Source organism: Brachyhypopomus gauderio, chromosome 1, assembly GCF_052324685.1.
Source record: "Brachyhypopomus gauderio isolate BG-103 chromosome 1, BGAUD_0.2, whole genome shotgun sequence".
In the NCBI taxonomy this organism is placed as follows: domain Eukaryota; kingdom Metazoa; phylum Chordata; class Actinopteri; order Gymnotiformes; family Hypopomidae; genus Brachyhypopomus; species Brachyhypopomus gauderio.
The window spans coordinates 18,296,001-18,307,323 of NC_135211.1; positions in this window are offsets into that span (position 1 = coordinate 18,296,001).

Genomic DNA, 11,323 nt, shown 5'->3' on the forward strand with positions numbered 1-11,323 from the left:
TTTTGCGGCTGCGTTTGGTAGAACAGACGCCCTTCATACTGTGTCTGATGCTAAAAAGCGCGCAAAACAGTTGACGGGGACGCAGATCGCTGCTCAGCCGCGAGCTATTTTTACACGGCTGTCTCCGAAGAGCCCTCGTGCTGCTGGGTGACAGGCACGCGCAGCTCAAAACTGCCCAGCCGTATTCAGAAAGCGCGCGGCTGTCTGAGCTCATGGGCTGGTTCTGCCTGCCATGCTAGCTGTCGCTCATCAGTGGATAGGTGACATTACAGTTTCCACCTAAGTTGTTTTTTGGTTTGCATTTCTTGTGTTTTATTTATTTATTTGTTTGTTTTGTTTTTTTCCCCCTTCCTTTTCCACCTCCCCCTTTCCGCCATCGGGTAAAGTGAGCGTGAAAGCGACTCGTCACCGCGGTGCCGCTATTCCTACTCGAAACAAGCTGTCAACGTGCGACGACGCGCGGTTGAGACGTGCACCCGCCCAGACCCCGTGCCGCGCTACAGAGCGCAAAACAAATAAAGCACACACGCCTCTAATAACCCTCCAATAAATAAATCAGATTTACAAATGGTTCCTCATATTAAGGAGCGCGGCGTCTGGTGGCTGAGTCTCCCCTCCTCACCCCGTCGCCCGCCGAGCACCTGTCAAGCGCACTAACAGTTCCAATAGATATTGCTGCAAATGAAGCTAATCAATCACTTCTCCCCTACCTTGCTCCCCTCTCCCAAAACAAGGAATAAACAGCCATTAGCGTTCTCCAGAGCCCATAAGGGTTGCTCTCCGCCGGGAGAATCACTTTCCTCCATGACTCCTACTGTTTCTGTGAGGGAGAGGTGTGTTGGCAGCTCTCTTTGTACGGAAGTTTATTTTGCTCATCTGACTGCAACCTCTCTGCCCCACTCGGGAACCCCCCCGCATACCCCCACACCCCCCCACGTACCCCCACACCCCCCGCGTACCCCCACACCCCCCGCGTACCCCCACGCCCCCTGCGTACCCCCACGCCCCCTGCGTACCCCCCAATCACACCCACACCCCTCCCTGGGTCCAGCGTCTACCTGCTCCCCTGCTGCCCATCACTTCTATTAGAGGCGAGTTAAAGAGCCGTTTCCCCGGAAGGTGTTCTGGAGGGGATGGCGATGCTTAATTACTCCACGACTGGGCCTGCTGTTGAGGACGTGATTAGCAGGCGAGGGCCCCAAACCCCCGCCATCCTGGAGGAGATGTGTTGGGGGAACAGCAGGACACAGCGATTAGTTCCAGCAGCCCCGCCACAGAGCAGAGGAAGGATGGGCAGCTCAAGCTGCTCACTGCTTCCCTGCTGCACAACTCTGGAGCTCTACAACTCTAGGACTCTGCAGCTCTGGAGCTCTGGAACTCTAGACCTCTGGAGCTCTAGAACTCTGGACCTCTAGAACTCTGGAGCTCCAGAACTCTAGAACTCTGGACCTCTAGAACTCTGGAGCTCTACAACTCTATAACTCTGCAGCTCTAGAACTCTAGAACTCTGGCACTCTGGAGCTGTGCTTCAGGAGCAAACTGCAAGCGAACATCCAGCCCACCTCTCAAAACTTCAGACTCTTCATCAAGCGCCACTTACCCAGATTTTCCTATTTTTCTACTTTAAAAATCTCAACCTGAATTTCTCTCCATACCACATTCAAACTCCATTACAAAAGGAGTGATCCACTCTGATGGGTACTATTACGGGTAACACTGTGTTCAGCAGGTCCCTGTGACCCAGAGATGTAATCGGAGATCTTGCTGTGGAGATGGAGGGCATGATGACGACGATGATGATGTAGGTGCTGTCTGACGGTGTGTCCTAGAAGACCAGGGGTGGTAGAACTGTTCCTGGTCTTCTGGGTTCCCTTCAAATATGATATGATTGGGTGGAGGGCCAATGGTGTGTGTGTATTTGTGTGAAGTTGGGTTTTATTGTCATTACTCATTACATTTGGTCCATGGTGCAACACATAACAGCAATCGTAGCACAGTATACAGGACAACATATGCGTGAATACACATAAATGTGTTTCACACAATGAATACATTGTTATAAATATACAATGACACAGACCATGTTACACTGGACATAATGACAAATCAGTGTCATAATCATGAATTTCATAAACCTGTTTCTGTAGCAGCAGAAATTGTGTTGAGTGTAACCACATGATGGGGATGAGTGTAGCAGCACGATGATTTACTGGTCAGGGTCAGGGTTAGGGTCAGGGTTAGGGTCAGGGTTAGGGCCAGGGTCAGGGTTAGGGTTAGGGTCAGGGTTAGGGTCAGGGTTGGGTTAGGGTTGGGTTAGGGTGTTTAGCGGAGCACATGGTAAGGTTTTCTGGTGTTGCTGGTGTAGTTGTGTGTGTTTAATGTAGTAATTACACATCATGTTTCATATAATACATGTGTACATACAGTCTATGCATGTAGTGTCTGTCTGAACCTTTCATTTCATTTCATTCCATTTATTTCACGTTTTATTTCATTACTGAGCCAGCTCTAGAAACAGAGAGTGACAGGCGAAGAGAAGCAAAGGGAACACAAGCATACACTATTACACACACACACACACACACACACACACACACACACACACACACACACACACACACACACACACACACTCACGCGCACGCGCACGCGCACGCACACGCACACGCACGCACGCACGCACGCACGCACGCACACACACACACACACACACACACACTCACACACACACACACACACACACTCACACACACACACACACACACACACACACACACACACGCACATTGTCAGTGGGACACCCGTGGAGCGTGGCAGTATATCAGAGACTCTCTCTGATCATTCCTGACACTCTTACTATCGTGCCAGCTCATGACCAACACAGCTCCATCCACACACCATTACACTGATGCAGGACTCAACACACAGGACTAAACACACAGGACTCAACATACAGGACTAAACACACAGGACTAAACACACAGGACTCAACACACAGAACTAAACACACAGGACTCAACACACAGGAATCAACACGCAGGACTCAACACGCAGGACTCAACACGCAGGACTCAACACACAGGACTCAACACACAGGAATCAACACGCAGGACTCAACACACAGGACTCAACACAGAGGACTCAACACACAGGAATCAACACGCAGGAATCAACACGCAGGACTCAACACACAGGACTCAACACACAGGACTCAACACGCAGGAATCAACACGCAGGACTCAACACACAGGACTCAACACACAGGAATCAACACACAGGACTCAACACACAGGACTCAACACACAGGACTCAACACGCAGGACTCAACACGCAGGACTCAACACGCAGGACTCAACACACAGGACTCAACACACAGGACTCTACACACAGGCTTCAAACAAAATGAAAAGGAAATCATCACTCACTCTCTTTTGTTCTCTCTCTCTGTCTCTCCCTCTTTTGTTCTCTCTGTCTCTCTTGCTTTCGCTCGGTCTCTCATTCGGTCTCTTTTTCCCCTTTGTTCATTTTCTCTCTGCCTCTCCCACTCTCCCTTTCTCCATCTCTCCCCCTCTCTCTCATGCCCCCCTTTCCCTCCCTCCCTCTCTCTTTCTCCCCCCTCTCTTGTTCCCTTTCTCTTTGTCTCTCTCTCACCTCTCATCCTCTTTACGTGTTTTTGAAATATTGTTATCCGTTAGCTGCTGGTTGTGATGGGGTGATGGAGCTGAGAGGAGATTCAGCACACTCATCTCTCCTGTACACTTCCACGCGGCCATCCTGCTTTTCTCAGGCATGGCAGTAACTAGCAGACGTGCGGCTGCGCTCGTGCTGTTGTTTTCCTGGGCACGTCGCTCTCCTTCCGGCCATGAGGGTCTCGGCAAATGCTCTCTGCTAAGGGCTCGTCAGCGGCCTGGCATTTGATCAATGCAGGGGTCCCTTTGTGCTGGTAACCCACAGATAAAAGACACTGTTATCAGCTGTTGCAGATTGACGACAGATAGGACCTGAGTGGGAGAGAGGGAAAAGAGGAGAGGGAGGGAGAGAAAGAGGGAGAGAGAGATGGAGAGGAAGAAGGAGAGGGAGAAAGTGAGAGAAAGCGATTGCTCATAACGGGGGTGTGTGGGAGGAGTGTAGTGGAGGTCGACACCTTGATACGAGCTTTTACAGCTGTCAAGGACTGGAGAGAGAACAGAGAAAAAACTGAGAAGGGGGATGGAGATAAAATGGGTTTTTAAGTGCTGGGCGCTCTAGACGCTCTGGAGGCTGTAGACGCTCTAGACACACCAAACACTCTAGATGGTCTAGAGGCTGTAGATGCTCTGGAGGCTCTAGATCGTCTAGACACACCAGACGCTGCAGGTGGTCTGGAGCTTGTAGATGCTCTAGACACGCCAGACCCTCTGGGTGCTCTAGACGCTCTGGGGTCTCTGAGCTGGTGCTTTGATTTCTTTGAGAGTCTTGCATGAATGCAGAGGAGGAGTTATGAGTTGTGTGAGAGGGAGAGCCCAGGTCTGTCAGGCTCGTCCACAGTGACACGTTTGCTAGTTGCTACTGCCATGTTTTTTGTTCTTCCTGTAATAGTGCTGTAATTTGAGCTCTGAAAGCACAGCTGATAAATGAGGGCATACGAGATTTCTGTTTATTTATTTATTTTCTTGTAATTACATTTTATGCCAATATAGCAGAAAATTGTTTCTGGTTTAATTAAGAATTAATCATCAGCTTCTTGGAACTTGGCACGAATTTCTTTAAAATAAATAAGTTAAAATTCTCGAGATCTTCAAAATGAAAACAGTGTAATGCACTGAAGTTAAAGAAAAGCCTGTGTCCCTCATGGGGAGTCAAGCGCAAGACCAGCACCAGCAGGAAACCATGACAACCAGCACCACGGCGTGATGTACGGCCCGTCCTGTTTGATGTGCGTTACTTAAGGTGTCAGGGAATTGCAGTGGAATGTGCGAAGACGAAACATAGCACATTAAACCAGAGCGACCACAGAAGCGTAAAACGTGCTCCCCAAAGCTTGCTTTGCCATCTCTGCATTTTTACTTTTTTTATTTCTTTTCTCTTTTGAAATAACAGTTGATAGGTCTGGCATTACTTCCCCTAGCTTGAAGAGAATAGCATTTTGATGAGAAACAGGAAATTGGCAGGAACTAAAGCAGTGTCTTCACTTCCTCCATATCCTACTGGATCTGCATGACAGCAACAACTAGAAATGGTTGATGAGAGTTGATGAGAGGTGTGGGCGGGGCTAGAGAGGAGTAGGGGGCGGGGCTGGAAAGGGCTTAGTGTCTGGCTTTGCTGTATTGGCGGGACATGGTGTGTTCCTCCCCAGATGGCAGTGTTCACAGAACGGGCACTCAGAGCAGTGTTTCACAACCATAGTCTGTCTGTCTCTCTGTCTCTGTCTGTTGTCTCTCTCAGTCACTTCCCCCTGTCTGTCTATCTCTGTTTGTCTCTCTGTGTCCCTTCCCCGTCTGTCTCTGTCTTTCTCTGTCACTTCCTCGTCTGTCTCTGTTTTTCTCACTATGTCCCTTCTCCCTGTGTGTCTCAGTCTTTCTCTGTCACTTCCACCTGTCTGTCTGTCTCCATCAGTCCCTTCCCCTTGTCTCTCTGTCTCTGTCTGTCTCTCAGTCACTTTTCCGTCTCTGCCAGAACGATTCAACTTGATATTGAATAAAAGGAGAGCACTGCTTTTCTGTCTTGCCTGTTTCCTGTTTGTCTGTCTCTCTCTTTTTCTCACTCTTTCTCTCCTTCTGTCTGGTGTCTGGTGTTCTTTATCTTAGTGTCTCTCTTTTTTAAGTGTGTGTGTGTGTGTGTGTGTGTGTGTGTGTGTGTGTCAGTGTGTCAGCTGGCCTCTGTTGAAGCTGGAGAAGGAAGGGGGAGGTATCTGTGTTGAGCGATCAGGAGGAGACAGGCAGATATGACCATCACACGGCAAGACCTTTTTACCCATGACCTTTCCACATGGATGAAATACCTTCATACACACATTCAACACACAGGCACACACACACACACACACACATGGACCAAACATGTCATGCACCATACATTAACACTAGACACTCCCTCACCAACTGCTAACACACACACACACACACACACACACACACACACACACACACACACACACACACACACACACACACACACACACACACACACAAGCACAGGCAGCAACAGAATAGCAGTGTGCAGAATAGCATAATTGATTGTGGATGGACTGTGTGATTATCAGGCTAATCAGATACTGGTGACTGGTAGTGGTGTAGGGGGAGCCTCTGACATGGTAATGTCATTGTGGGTGGAGGCACACAAGCCTGGCATTTGAGGAGGTGGAGCTGGAGGAGTTAATGGTGTAGATTGGCTAGGGGTCGTCTGGGTGGAGGTGATTGTAGACGTAAGGGTGGAGGTGGTGATGGTAATGGTGGCAAGAGGCCTGCTGTGTGATACCTGTCAGGTGTGCCATTTTGTCTCCTCTGACCATTGTGGGCCTTAAGCTCCACCCCTGCCTCCACCCTTCCAATCATTTGCCCCGCCCATTTCCTGGTTTTGCCACACCCCTTGGCCGAGCTGGGTTTCTGTTCCCAGCAGGCCGATTTTGTTCTATGTTATGTGGTTTACAAGTTCAAAGGAAGTGCAGGTCCGGGATAAGATCTATAATCGCAGCTCTGCCTTTAAGTACAGCAGGAGCACTGAGCTCCACACATTGGGAGTGAGCGGCGCTGATCCCTAATGCTCCTCACGGGCCGGTGCTGGAGGAACGGGTTGCCCTGCTCTATGTTAGCGGTGCAGTTAAGTGCCTCCTGCTGAAGAGAGAGCATCAGAGAGTGAAGAACATAACACCAAATTTAGCTCAACCTCAACCAGCACAGTCAGGTGATTCAGAGAACGCTTGTGGGTTTTACAGTACTACACTAATGACTCATCTGGGCAGGATCAGGAGCTGTAGTTAGTGATGTACAGTGGTATGTAAGTGACAGTATGTAGTGGTATTTGTGTGGCTACAATACCTTTGAAACACCTTTGTTGTTCCCACACTAGATCCATGTCTCTGTCTTGTCTTCATTTTGTTCCCTGTCTCTGTTTTGTCTTCATTCTAATCCCTATCACCATTCTAATCCCTGTCTCTGTCTTCCCTTCATTCTAATCCCTATCACCATTCTAATCCCTGTCTCTGACTTCCCTTCATTCTAATTCCTATCACTATTCTAATCCCTGTCTCTGTCTTCCCTTCATTCTAATCCCTGTCTCTGTCTTCCCTTCATTCTAATCCTTGTCTCTGCCTCCTCTTCATTCTAATCCCTGTCACCATTCTAATCCCTGTCTGTCTTCCCTTCATTCTAATCCCTGTCTCTGTCTTCCCTTCATTCTAATCCCTGTCTCTGTCTTCCCTTCATTCTAATCCCTGTCACCATTCTAATTCCTGTCTCTGTCTTCCCTTCATTCTAATCCCTGTCACCATTCTAATCCCTGTCTCTGTCTTCCCTTCATTCTAATCCCTGTCTCTTGGCTTTGTCCTGTGACCCTGATACTCTCTCTTGCCCTCTGCAGTAGCACATACACACCACGTAATCCCTAACCCAAGACATACAAATGACGATTTTAAATATTTCAGCAGGGACAGGCTTGACTTGAGTGAATGAATAAAACATCAGTGATGCTGCCTATTGCATATCTGAGTTAGCTGTAAAATAAGAACATTTTAATCCAGCATTTTGTAAAGCCTTCCCTGTGTGTGTGAGAGTGTGTGTGAGTGTGCGTGTGTGCTTTCTTTTTATACAGGCGTTTGGGTGCACATGGCAAGCAGACCTCATTCCCCTCGGGCTGTGTTCGCGTCTGTCCCACCTGCAGGGGGAGCCAGTGTTTCAGGCACGCTCTGTAATGACTCGTTTTCATGGCCGTGTTGCGACGGGTTTCTCCTCTACCACAGCTGTCTCCATGACGCCAGCCCTCGCCACTCGACCATAAGCATCAATTTGCCTTGCTGTCACACAGGTGGTTATCAGGCTCCGCCCTGGACCGCCACGCCGCCTCCCCTGACAATTACAGATAACCAGATCAGCATTGGAAATGAAAAGGCATTGGAGCGTTTTGTTGCGAGTGTGCCTGGATTGGGGCCTTGTATCACCTCCGAGTATCTTCACATTAACCTTGGCTCAGATACCTGTTTTTTCCCCTTTTTTTCCTGTTGCCTCATCACACTTTCATGTTATTGGATGGAGATGAAAACAAAACACGGAGCTACATCCCTCCCTGGCACGTTGGCTGATCATTTTACCCCCTACTTGTGAAACTCCTCCATAATTACACGCAGATTTGATCACTCTCTTCTCCGCTCTGCCACTGAAATGTATGGGTGTGTGAGTGAGTGTGTGAGTGAGTGTGTGAGTGTCTAGAGGTAAATATTTGTGTGTGCACGGCAGTAAATGTGATCTCCAGCAGAGTGAAGTGATGTAGATGGCCTTGCCACATCTAAATGCGTGGCTAAAATAGCAATCGTGCACTAAAGCGTGTGCAAAGCCCTGATAAGATTCTGATAGAGGCTGCCAGCAGCTCGACTCGTAATGCCTGATTTAGAGGCCAGAGCAGCGCACACAGAGAGCGGGGGGATGGGGGGAGATGGAGAGAGTGATGGAGACACGCAGACAGTGAATCTGAGGGCAGGACACCACCATTGTTATCCCATTGGAGCCTATAGCTGATAATCTAACCCTCCCCCCACGTCTCTTGGTCTGGGTCTGCTCTAGTGTGTTTTGGCCCGGTGCGTGTGCGGCTCGGCGGAGAACAGCGAGTAACTACGGTGGCCGTCGTTATGGAGAGAAGTCTCTGCTTAGCTGCTTGGTTGAGAGGCTCCTCTGCTAGCCGGGTGACACTCAGAACCTGGGTGTGTTTAAGCTCTTCAGCCCCTCTGCTTATAAAGACACGTCCGCACGCCGAGGGCTTCAAAGCACGGCAGTGCCACAAAACCGAGCCACGCTGTCTGATGTCTTCGAAAGAGAGAAAGGGAGAGTGAAAGAGCCGAACACGGCGTGTGTTTGATGTCTCGCTGCAGTGGGAGGTAATGGGGACGCTATCGGACGCTGAACATCTTCTGTTGGTGCACCTTTGTAGTCGAGGTTAGATCCAGTAGTTCATATTCATACACAAGATGGCAGTGTATCGCCTTGGTAACCCTGTTTAGGAGAGTTCCTTTCAACTTTAGATCATGCCTTTGTAATGTGGAGAGGGGAAGCCATATTTTTAAGTTTTATGGATATTTGCAAAAAATGTTTTGTGAAGATTTCTGATTCAGTGCTGCTGCTAATTAACATATTAAATGATCAGCACTGAATTGAAATGCTTCACACAACAGCTGCATATTAAGTCCCAGAATCAGCCAAATGACTGGATGAAGTTCCTGTCAGTCAGAGTAGAAGGCGGCCACTCAGTAGGCATGTTCTTGGTGGATCTGTGTCTTCTACGTACAGAACAGGATGATCCACACTACGTCTCCCAACTAACTCCTTAACGCAGCAGAAGTGTGTTCAGGGTGTGGGGCGTTGTTATGGCAGGTAGGGGAGGGTTCAGGGAGCCCAGGTGATGCAGACTGTCTTTGGCAGGATCTGTTGGCCAGAGGCAAGCTCACCCATTCCAGAGGTTTAAACACTGTGGAAGGGCACAATTAATCACACTATTGAACGTGAAGTGTTTCTCATCTGAAATGAATTTGATCCCCTCAGGAGGACTGTGTTGTCAGGACGACTGTTGTCAGGACGCAAGCGTGCCTGCTGAGAGCAAGGTGAAGCTGTCAGTGCCGTAACGACAGGGGTTGTTATGGAAATGGATGCGGTGTTTTCTGTTTAAGAGCAACTCACAAGGAAGATGTGTTTCTGACTCAATCGCCCCCCCCCCCAGGGTGTGTAAATCAACACACCCATAGAGAAGGAGAAAGTTAAGCGTAGCGTCCACCCCCGTAACATGTTAATGGAGCGGTTGTGTGGTAGAGAACTACATCTGTCTACAGGTGATGTTGATCCTTTTTTTCAGTAATTTGGTTTGTCTTGGGGGCAGGGGGAAGGAGAGGGCGGCTGTGTGTGTGTGTGTGTGTGTGTGTGTGTGTGTGTGTGTGTGTGTGTGTGTGTGTGTGTGTGTGCATGTTGGTGGGTGAGGTGCAGGAGGGTCATTCAGTCACATTGACTAGCAGATCAATCACAGATCAAGGGTATAGTGACTACTGATGCTTTATATATTGAATAATGAATATTGAAAAGGGACATCTGTCCTATTCTGATGATCAATGTGTCTTTCATAGGGAACACAGCAGTCTTAAGTGAGTGTTCTCACTACATCACATCTCATTGCCTGATAACCACGTTTACTCTGTAAATAAATAGAGGTAATTGTAACAAAACAAATCTTTCAGTGAGCTTTCTCTGATAAACTGTTCTAATGCACTTTGCATTCATAGTCCTCTACATTCGCGCGGCAGTCACCTTTCATACGGACGGCGACATCATCCTTTTGTACGTTACAATGTCGTCTGGAAGTAGGTTCCAGCCTCCACGGGCTGAATGGTGGTTCTGCTGAGCTCCTACAGAATCAGTGCAGGAACGGCGTCTCCTGTGGCCTAGCTGTTGTGCTGCTGGTGGGTCTCGTTTGTTCTTTGTACGTCTGCGATGTAATGAGGCAAAGTGCATCTGGATATACATTAAGCATTCGGAGAAGAGGAAGAGCTCAGATGCTCCTGGGAGAGTTCAGAGGGGGGTGTGGGAGAAAGTGCCCGCTTTCACCATCTCTAAATGGGCTGGAGCCACAAGTGCTGAAGGATAAAAGCGGGCGTAATTAATGCAGTTTTCCCCAGCGCCGTCTCCCAGTGGCGGATAGCGGGTGTGTGAGGAGGATCCTCGCCGTTCTGCACACACTGCCCGTGAGGCGTAGCGTGAGAGCGCTTCCTCCTGGCGTACACGAGCGGCTGATGGATCAGGCGAGGGGACGGAGGTGAGGGGTGTGAAAGAAGAGTGAAAGAAGGTGAAATCACATCAACACGACGGGAAGACAGAGATGATCTCGGGCCCGTCATCTGAGTTAATCTCTCTTCAGGATTCATCAAAGCACGTTTAGCTTATGCCTTGTTTGAACATTTGATGAATAGCTGGGTGATAGCTATACGTCCCTGCCTCCTCCCACTCTGTCTCCTTCTCTCCCTCTGTCTCTCTTTCTTGGTCTCCTTCTCTCTTTCCATCAATATTTCTCTCTCTCTCTCTCTCTATCTATCTATCTATCTATCTATCTATCTATCTATCTATCTATCTATCTATCTATCTATCTATCTATCTAT